This window comes from Echinops telfairi, unplaced genomic scaffold, assembly GCF_000313985.2.
Source record: "Echinops telfairi isolate 266 unplaced genomic scaffold, ASM31398v2 ScPeMD7_9;HRSCAF=40, whole genome shotgun sequence".
Classification (NCBI taxonomy): Eukaryota; Metazoa; Chordata; class Mammalia; order Afrosoricida; family Tenrecidae; genus Echinops; species Echinops telfairi.
The window spans coordinates 16312066-16322886 of record NW_022103906.1 but is presented as its reverse complement, the minus strand read 5'-3'; the positions used below and the strand labels follow the sequence as shown (position 1 = coordinate 16322886).

Below are 10821 nucleotides of genomic sequence, written 5' to 3'. Positions count from 1 at the left end.
TTCATAAATTATTATAGATTTGTCATAAGTTACCCTGTCCGACGTCTCCCTCTGCCCTCTTCTCTGCTGTCCATTCCCCAGGGAGGAGGCTTTACTTAGATTCTTGTCATTGGTTCCCCGGCCCTTATTTCTTTTAACCCTCTGAGATGGCTCTTCAAGCTAAAATCACCAGAGAGTTTATTACGCCCTCCTGGCCATGCTTTCTCACACTGACCTGTCTCTAATGGGGATGTTTCTAAACTAGGTGCTGCGTGATCTCCCAAAGGGAGAATCTAAGATACTTACACTGTTTGGGAAAGGGGTTTGTGTGACTAAGTCAGGTGACCGACTTAATCAATGGCCATGGCCTTAGAAAACAACTTAATGATACGTTGAGCAGATGCCAAGTCTATCTGTTCAGGAAGGCAAACTCCTTGCCCTCAGCACCCCTTGTTTCAAACAGAGCATCCTCCTTTCTTCATATACTTATTTGAGTTAACCTTGTATCATGTATGCAAGGTGCCTCTCACAAGCTGTCTGACCTTGGGCTAGTCACTTAACTTCTGTTCACCTTTCACACTCCTCGGGCGATTAGGCTGAAGGTGCTTAGCTCTTACATCATAGATGGTAACAGAGATTGTAATGGATTGAATAACATCTTTCCCAAAGGTAGGTGGCACTCCTAAATCCCTGGTACCTGTGAATGTGCCCTTGTTTGGAAATAGAATCTTAGCAGGTGTCATCAGCTAACATGAAATCGTATTGGAGTTGGCTGGTCCTAATCCGATCTAAGGTGTGCGGATGAAGAGAGGCAGGAGGGCAGCCGTGTGAAGAAGCAGGTACATGCTAACAGAGCCTGGAGACCAAGAAAGGATTTTACCCTAGAACCTTCAAAGAGACCATGGCCTGGCCAACACATTGATGTGTAGTCTCCAAACCACAAGATTATCAGTTTCTGTGTTTCCTAGCCACCCTAGGAATCCAATACAGAGGTTAACTGATATTTTCAATAGTATCCAAAAATCATACAATGAGCTAAGGGTCATGGAAATGGTTCATCTTGGACTTAAACTTTTTCTTTACAAAATTCTTACTCATGAGTGATACTATTTTTTTTTATCCTTAACAGCCTTGAGCAGTCATTCTTCTTTTGAATATACATAATTTTATTACAAAATTTTTTAAAAAACAAAATGAAACATCCTAAAAACCCCAAAATTTACTATTGATGCTAATTGCTAGGAGTTTGCTGTGCTATCACACATAAGTCAAGAAATTAAAGAACCATTAAATATTTTAGAAACATTCAACATCAGAAGCTTTAAGATCCAACTATGTAGTAGCCCCTCAAAAAGCTACAACTTGCATTTTTAAAAAGTATTTTCTCTACCAAGAATCTATACACAATTCTGTACAGTTTTTTATACTTACGCTAATATTGAGCTGCACTTGAATTCACATTCTTAGCTAAACAATTGCCTGAGCACACACGCATACTCCATGCATTATTACAGGATAGCCACTTATTCTTCATCTTCATCCTCGTCTTCCTCATCTTTATCCTCTTCTTCCTCCTCCTCCTCTTCACCTTCTGGTTCATTCTTCTTCTTCAGCCCTGTGGGCCTGCCAGGACCCTTCTTTCCTGCTTCACTTTGCCCTTGGCACGGTAGGCAGCAACATCCTCTTCATCGTTCTCCTTTCGCTTGGCTGCTTTCGGTTCGTAGGGCTGTTTATCTCTGGCTCATTGTTCAGACACATTTCACCCAGGTTTTTTTTGCGGTATCCCCGGTGGACAAGCCTGGGGGTTCACTTTGGATCTTTGGGCGATGTGCGGAGCAAGACAGGAAGAAAGCAGAGGGTGGTCTTTTGGGGGCTTTGGGATCTTTTCTCTTTCCCTTCTTATCGCCTTTGGGAGGCATGTCATTTTTCATCTCCCAGTCAAGACTGCTTTGTCACTTTTTGCCATCTCTTCAAACTTCGACTTCTCTGCAGACATGGTCTTCCAGCTCTCCGAACACTTCTTGGAGAACTGGGCGAAGTTGCCCGAGGAGTCCGGGTGCTTCGTCTTGTGCTCTTCCCGGCAGGTCTGCGTGAAGAAGGCGGCCGAGGACAGCTTGCCCCGCGGCTTGTTGGGGTCTCCTTTGCCCATCGTGACTCTCAGGGTCTGACTGGTGCAAGCCTAGAAGCTTCTCCTCAGTCCCGCGAGCCTCCGGCGTGAACTGGTTTATCGCTCACGTAATCCCCAGCCTCTTGTTTTGCAGACTTCTCCGCGCCATGGCAACTTGACCGAGCAGTAATTCTTGACACCCAATTTTGATATCTGCAAACTGGGAATGTGAGACTTAGCGAACGATGCAACTCTTCTGACCCTGACGAGTGACTGTCCTATTTTCAGGTCAGTGAGCATGAAACGCATATAATCCCAGCTTCCATCCCCAAACTGTCGTTGGCGCCATACAGAGGACCGTTTGGAAATGGAACAGTGCTGACCCTACGAGAATCAAAATCAGGACATTTGGGGAGAGGACCTTGGTCACCAAACGGAACAGCATAGACAAAATAAAGAGTGCGTAGTGCTCAAAAGAGAGAGGAGTGAGACCTGCAGCAAATCAGCAAATCATCCCTCCCCTTCAATTACTGCAGCTGAGTGGTCCAGAGACCAAAGCCACTGGGTTGCATCCACAACCATGGGGCTATAGCGGAGGAGGGAAAAACGGGCTGCATGGACCGAATTCTTGGTAGGTTTTATGAATAACATGGCATTTCAGTTAGGGGTTAGGATAGAAAGATTTCTACAGATATGGTTATGGAGAGAGAAATAAAAGGGGAGTCTAATCAAGAGGACATCGAATAAATAAAGTCAGAAGCAACCAATGTAAAACTCTAACTTTCCATAAGACGTGAGGGAGGGCTGAGGAGATGAGCAGGAGAAATCAGAAGAAAGGGCTGGAGTCCTTGCTCAGACTTTTAGCCTCATGATGAGGGATTGGGAAGACCGGGAGGGCTCTTTCAGCCAGAGGAAGATGGTGGCTGTGCTTTGGCAAGGTTGCTCTAGAGGGAGTGAGAGATTGTCATTGGAAGGAGAAGAATTGAAGCAGGAACCTAGTTAGGAAGCTACTGCCATGGTACAAGCTCACACCATCAAAGGACTCGATTAGAGGCCAGACAGAAACTGGACAAGCTGTGTCATGACGTTGTTTAAGAGATGACCAGAGTTTGAGGCCTAGTTTTCCACAAGGTGGTGACAGCAGTAAGCAAGAAAGGACACAAGTGTATAGCGCTGCAGAGCTTCCACACAACTTGCCCTGCCATCTCTCAGACCGGGGCTCCCCTGCCTCCCAGTCTCTCCCCAGCGTGGTCCATTCCCCACAGTGGCTCTAAGCATGCTTCACGTGCATTTCCCCACGTGCTCAAGAGTCTGTAAGGCTTCCCAGTTGAATTCCTCAGATTCTTGGCAGAAAAGGGAGAGGAAGGACTTCTATTTTGCCAGCACTCTTTTTTTTTTTTAATCATTTTATTAGGGGCTCGTACAACTCTTATCACAATCCATCCATCCATCCATTGTGTCAAGCACATTTGTGCATTTGTTGCCATCATCATTCTCAAAACATTTGCTTTCTACTTGAACCCTTGGTATCAGCTCCTCATTTTTCCCCTCCCTCCCTCCCCCGCTCCCACCTTCCTCGTGAACCCTTGATAATTTATAAGTTACATTATTTTGTCATATCTTACACTGTCCGACATCCTTCACCCACTTGTCTGTTGTCCATCCCCCAGGGAGGAGGTTATATGCAGATCCTTGTAATTGGTTCCTCCTTTCTACCCCACTTTCCCTCACCCTCCCACTATCGCCACTCTCAGCACTGGTCCTGAAGGCATCATCTGTCCTGGATTCCCTGTGTTTCCAGTTCCTATCTGTACCAGTGTACATGCTCTGGTCTAGCTGTATTTGTAAGGTAGAATTGGGATCATGATAGTGGGGAGGGGATGAAGCATTTAAGAACTAGAGGAAAGTTGTATGTTTCATCATTGCTACATTATACCCTGACTGGTTCATCTCCTCCCCACCACCCTTCTGTAAGGGGATGTCCAGTTGCCTACATATGGGCTTTGGGTCCCCAATCTGCACTCCCCCTCATTCACAAGAAGGACTTCTATTTTGCCAGCATTCTTCCCCCACCTTGGACCCTGGCACCAGCCAAGTAGTTCTGTTTTCACGCTTATGTGAGTGACTGACTGAGTCTTATCTCTCCGGCAGTCCCTTATGTTATTTACTCTACTCACTCCCATCATCAATATCCCTCGCTTTCTTCAAAGGCCACCTTGGTACTGAAACCTGTGACCAACCCAAACATGACCATTATCAACTGAACGTGCCCACCCAGTTTAGTTCCCTGTCTCTCCCTTCTCACACAGCTCTGGTGGCATAGTAGATTATGAGTTGAGCTGTTAACTGCAAGGTCAGCAGTTCAAATCTTCCAGCCACTCTGCAGGAGAAAGACAAGCTTTCTGTTCCCCTAAAGAGCTACAATCTTAGAAATCCATAGGGCTGTTCTACTCTGCCCTATCGGGTCATTGTGAGTTGGAATTGACTCGATGAAAACGAGTTTGGTTTGGGGTGTGGTTCCTGCTCAAGGAGCCCTGGTAGCACTGTCAGGTAAGCATTGGGCTGCTAACCCCATGGTTGGCAGTTCAAACCCACCATCTGCTCCTCAGGGGAAAGATTAGGCTGCCTGCTCCTATAAAGATGTATAGTCTCGGCAACCCTACATCAGGTCACTATGAGTCAGGTTGATGGTGGCTTCTTCTCTCACTGCTGAAGGGCCGCAGCACTGAAGGGCCCACTGCCCAAAGGTCCCTGCTTCAACATCCTCCCATCTAGCAGAGACCCTAGCTGCCTGGATCTCCCTCAACCAGGGAGCAAGCAGAAAGACAGAACTCTAAATGCTACTGATATTCCCAACCCCCCAAGTTCCTGGTATCAACCCATTCATGCTCTGAGGAGGCCGAGCAGGGAAAAGGGTGGGATGTTCTAAGATGCCAACCTGCCACATGAGAGTGCCTGCGCCAACCTCCCTTAAACCCAACTGCCCAGAATACCAGTGGATCTCAGGAAGACTAGCTCTCCCTCCTGTCAGCAATCTGCCAGAAATAGTGACAGTCCCAAGAAAAGAGCCTATTCAGTAGAGCAGAGGAAGATAAATACTGGAGATAACTGTGCGGAACCCTGGAGATTGCTCTGTGAAGCAGCCATCTTTTAATTACCTGGCTATCCGGAGATAAGAATAATGGAAAGCATCAGATAATCCATTAGGTTTTAAACCCCTTCTGCAGCAAATGTGCAATTTTAAGTTGCTGTTTACAAGACATTAAAGATCCCAGTGAAGGGTTTTCAGGAAGGAAGTAAAATTGAAGAATGAGAAAGACACCATCAAGTTCTCCATAGATGCTAAAGACGGTACAATGCACTTACTAAGCACAACCCTGCACAGAAAAACTCAATCTTCCCAAATGTGACAAGTGGTATCCAATCACTCCCTAGGGATTCTTGGTCCTTCTGTCACTTTAGCAGTCATACGAATTCTTTTTCTGCCATTCCATGTAAAACATTATTCTTCAGAGGTGTTCTGGTTGACTTTGAATCGCCTAGGGCAAATAGCCCAACCAGGAACACAAATGCAGAATCCAGCCCACTCTAGCTGAAAGAGTAACCTATAACCCCGGTAAGTGAGTGGCTATGAGACAGCGTGAGAAGCCCAAAGCATGTGAGAGATGACCTGGTGACAAATTCAACTGCCCCGTTTCTCTCGCTGAGGGCAGTGAATCTCATGCAGAAAAGCATATGCCCAAGGCCACACAACTACTTAGAGGCAGGCCTGCACCTGATCTGATCTCTGGAGACTCTATCTCACCTGAAATAGAAGTCCCCTCTGGTTTTTCCGTTCTTTGGTAAAACATGGGGATGCATCGTCAGGTCTCCCTTCAGGAAAGAGCTGCAGTCCCACTGTGGGCAGAGGGGTCAGCACATGGGCACCAGCTCTCAGGAGGACCTCAGGTGCAGACGTCTGAGCCATCCAAGGTCATACCCTTCCTGGGCAGCCCACCTTTACTGACTGGGGAAGACAGGAGGTTTCTGCTCAATAAAGCTGTGTCCAACTTTGCTGGCTGTTATTCACACAGTGGAAGACATAGGTTGACAGCATTGTTAGCATATTGGTTTTGCCTAGAGAGATGGGAAGCTTGAAAATGAAGGCATGACTTGGTGGACCAGCACAAGATGCTGGCATTTCTATCAATTTGGCTCCTTGTGGGTAAGGTCAACATATGTTTGGTGTAATCGGAACTGGTCTGGCTTATGCCTGTCATCATCTTATAGCTGTTAACCACACCATGTTTCACTCTCAAGTGTCCCAATTTGGGTGAGAATGTGGTCAGCCAGAATACAGGACATAACCCTATGTGTATGGAAATCAGTATGCAATCAGATTTATCATCATAGGTGTTTATGTTGGGAAGTAGGGGGACAACAGGTTGGGGTGTCACCGCACAACATCCTTTAGTCCCAACTCCACTCAACAAAGATCTCCTTGTTGTCTCTTGCCTTTCCCTAACCTTGGCCTTTTGAAACAGGCAGAAAGCATGTGATGGGCTGTGTGGGGAGTAGAAAGAACACGGACAGGACAAACTTAGGTTTGATGTAACCTCTGGAGCAGAGACCAGCACAGGGCTCCCTTAACCTCTTATTGCTTTATCTGAAAATAGAAGATGTATGACAAGCCCAGCCACCCAGCTGTAATTAGCAACTACTCTGAAAAAGTTCGCATTAGAAGGTCCAGGGTAGTATGGGAGGAAATGTGGAATCAAACTCAAAATCATGATTGAGACCAAGTTTACTGGTCAGATGAAGCCTGGTGGAACCCCTAAGATATGGCCGTCACCCTTCAGGTCTAGAAGGGAACTCACCTCTGTGTTAGAATAACAAACCAGTTAGAATAACAAACCAGTTAAGACCCAAAGGGCAGCATGTACCCAGGAACAGGGGGTCAGGAAAGAGGAGGAAAGGAAACAGACACAGAGGAGGTGGGCTAAGTGATGCTACCCTGATGGGATGGCCACGGAAGAGTTGAAGCAAAATATGTAAACATCGTTGAATGCAAAACTACAATGTGTTCTGTGCACCTTCACCTAGCTCACTTCACTTTTCTACTGAAAAGTTCACATGTTTACAAAGAGGAGAAAAAAACTCAGCCTATCCATTGCTATATGATTGTTGAGACTATGAAATAGTAAAATAATGCTACGAAGACATTTCTCAAAATTGTAAAGCTCCATTCGGATGGCAAGGGTGAATTTAATGCCTACCAGTAACTATTGGCTGAGTTAATGATTGATTGAACGTCGGGGAGGGAGCTGTTAGACATCACTATCATCAACACATAGCAATGATAACCATCCTTTTTTTTTCCCCCTTCAGTCGATGAAGGTCTGTTCTGAAAGCAAAATGCTTCTGTTGGAGCAAACTGTCTCCAAGGAGGTAAGAAATCCAGCCTCCGGCTAAGCTGCTGGAGACACGTGGCCCTGCTGGCAGCCTCTGGGCAGGGGGGCTGTGAAGACAAAGCCACCAGGCACTCGGTCTTCTTTAAAAGCCAATTATGACTGTCATCTCCACGTTGCTCTTAATCTTCTTTGAAACGACTGTTCCAGGCACTACCACCTTGTGGGATAATGCTCCATAAGCTCCTTCCCTACGGCACTCGTTCTGAATTTGAAAAAACAAGCCCATGTGCACTTGATTCACTGCATATGATCACACTCACTCTTAAGCTTCACCTTTCCAGAGGGAGCGGTCTAATATTTTCAGCCACATCCCCCAAAGACAAACCAGGCTGGCGCCTAAAGCATTCAAAGGCCTGTGGAGTCTATGCCGACTCCCAATGAAATGGGGCTTAACTCGACAGTTTGGTGGCTAATGTGTACATGGTTCTAATTGGCGATGAAAGCAGCATGTGGGTAGTTCATTTGTGAGAGGAGGCAATACATATTGAAGTACTTGCAAACAACCGTGTCGTGTTCTGAATTGAATGCGAAGACTTGTACGTATGATTTTTACTCCATGTTAAGTGGTACATTTTTTCGTTGGCAATAAAACTCCAAAAGCATAGTTGAAAACAGCAAGAAACGCCTCTGCATTCATCATGCCGCTCTGCTCAGAACCTCTCAGAGCTGCTGAGCCTAAGCAACAAAGTGAGGTCCACTCTGCTCAAATGAACGGGCTCCCATCCTAGAGCACCCCTACTTTCTGGCCAAAAAACAAACCACCATCAACTGTACAAAGTGGGCTGCTAACTGCAGGGTTGGCAGTTTGAAACCACCAGCCTCTCCACAGGAGGAAAACAAGACTTTCTACTCCCGTAAACCGCGATGACCTCAGAAACCCACAGGGCCCCTTCTGCTCTGCGGTCTAGGGTGGCTATGCGTGGGCACCGACTCGATGGCATGAGTTGGGTTGTAGCTTGGTGTCCCCCTACTCTATTCCCTGACTCCCATGCACACAGTGTTGGGGTGCCTCTCCCTCCCTCTCAAGGCTTACCAACCTTGCCCCATATTCTCCTCGGCTGCGTTTCCCAATTCCCTTCAGCTATTCTTATTGAGTTCTAATTCCTTATAAGGATTAACATTTCTGAACTTTTGTTCCAAAAATAAAAACAAAGAGTACTGATTCTGTTTTTTAATGACATAAAACATACTCTATTACCACATGGATCCATCGGACTCCTTTGAAACAGTATGGGATCTTAGTGATTTTATTTTTCCTGTGTCTGAGGGTATTTTATGATTTCATTCCTCTGGGAAGTATTTCACTGTGATTTATCATCATTCACCAGTTATTCCCAGCCACGCTTTAAAAAGACAAACACTCTTTAAAGCCAGGGCACGATCGAGAAGGATCGGGGAAGAGTGAGATAAAGCATCATTCTTCGGCCGCCTTGTTCTCTAAAGGATGACATCATCATTCAGGATGTTATCAAAGAAGACAGCTTTGTGGTCTACCTTTAACCTTCATTGACAATTAAAACTTCAGAATTGTTCATTTCTTACCCTAAAAAGCAAAGAGAAAGAAGGGAAAAGAGCGGATGGAAGAAGACATTTCAAGTTGACAGACAAGCCAGATGATGACTGCAGAGAAGCAGACATGTGCCCTCTGACCGCTAATGATGGTGACATTTACCCTTTAAATGACATCGCGGACAGTGGCACACTCCTAGATAAGTTTTTCGCAAAATTAAGAATCGTGGTCCTAATAGCATATTTCTAAGGACAAGAGGAAATGTGGCATTTGTAGCTAGTGAATCAGTCAACAGAAAGGACTTCATCACCAGGATATTGTGGCGAGAACTTGGACCTTGCCATTGTGCTAAAAAGCCATGTGGCAGATTCAGTTCATTTTTTATGATGCTTTTGCATTAAAATTTACTTGATGAAAAAGGATTTGCTAAGTCTAAAGTTAAATCTATCGTTTACTTCTGTGTAGTAATCATCAAGCCCAAACCAAACGAACCCACTGCTATTGAGTCCATGCTGACCCATAGGACGCCGTCATAGGGTTTCTGACGCTGTAATTCTTTACGGGAGCAGACAAGCCTCATCTTTCTCCTGAGGAGCAGCTGGTAGATTTGAACCACCAACCCTGTGGTTGGCAGTCGAATGCTTCCCTGACAATACCACCAGTACATACAATAGATAGTCTACTGGATGCTGATGATAACTGGGGGTGACTGTTTTTCCTGGTGTCCCGATAGCAGAGGACCAACTGGAGTCGCATCTCCTTGAAACTATCTCTTGCTATGCCAGTCCATCCTGAGCATCCCCTTAACCTGAGTGACTCTTACTAATGCACCTCTACCGTAACAAGTGTTAGATGTTAATTTTATATTGACTTGAATTCTTACCTAAACTAAATGGTAAGTTCTTTGTTTCCGTATGCCATCAAGTTCATTCTGTCTCAGATATAGATCTCATCTGACAGTGTAAAACTGCCCCACAGGGGTTTCTTGGCTACCGCTGTACGGAAACAACAGATTGCCAGATCTTGCTTTCATGGAGTCACTGGGTGGGTTCGAACTGCCAACCTTTGGGTCAGCTGAGAAGCACTTAACCATCGCACCACCAGGGTTCATTCTAAGTTGTTTAGGGCAAATAAATGTATTTGTACAACAAACATTTTAATACTGTCGCTGATGCTGTTAGGCCACAGGCAAATCACCATAGACGAATTAGACACCCTTCCTACCATGACAACACTGACCCAGGTCCTTAGCAGTGGCGGCGCAGACCTGAGGGCCATGAGAAGCATGTGAGCTTCAGAGTGAGACAGACCTGTGATGGGCTCTGATACCATCACTGACTGCACGGCCTCGAGGCTGCTCTTCACCCCTGCAAACTCTGTTCTCTTTAGCTGAGATGGGGGTCGCGTTTCTTTCCTTGAAGGGGTTTTATGAGGATTAGTGCAAAGACATAGTGCACAAGCTACTACACAGCGGCGCTCAATTTCAACAGGATTTAATTGTGATTAAAGTTTTTTGGCCCCTAGGCCAGTGTTCTCTTCACAGCGTGTTCCCAACAAGTTGTCCACATTACCTGGTTCATACTCGGGGGTCACAAAGTCAGTGCGCGGGGGTCCTGGTGGCATAGTGGTTACACCGGGGGGTACTGACCTCAAAACCACCTGAGGGAGTTAGTTTATTGTGTCAACCTGGCCGATAAACACATGTGGGGTTAGTTGAAGGGCAGAGAGATAAATGGCTCAGTGAGCCTTGCCTTTCGAGTTCTTGGGTCTCTTGC

General features: G+C 45.9%; 1 pseudogene; it reads right to left on the bottom strand.

Annotated features, from left to right (window-relative positions):
* Positions 1–1502: 1502 nt before the first annotated feature.
* On the bottom strand, positions 1503–2128 carry LOC101663628 (annotated as a pseudogene).
* Between the last annotated feature and the right edge of the window lie 8693 nt (positions 2129–10821).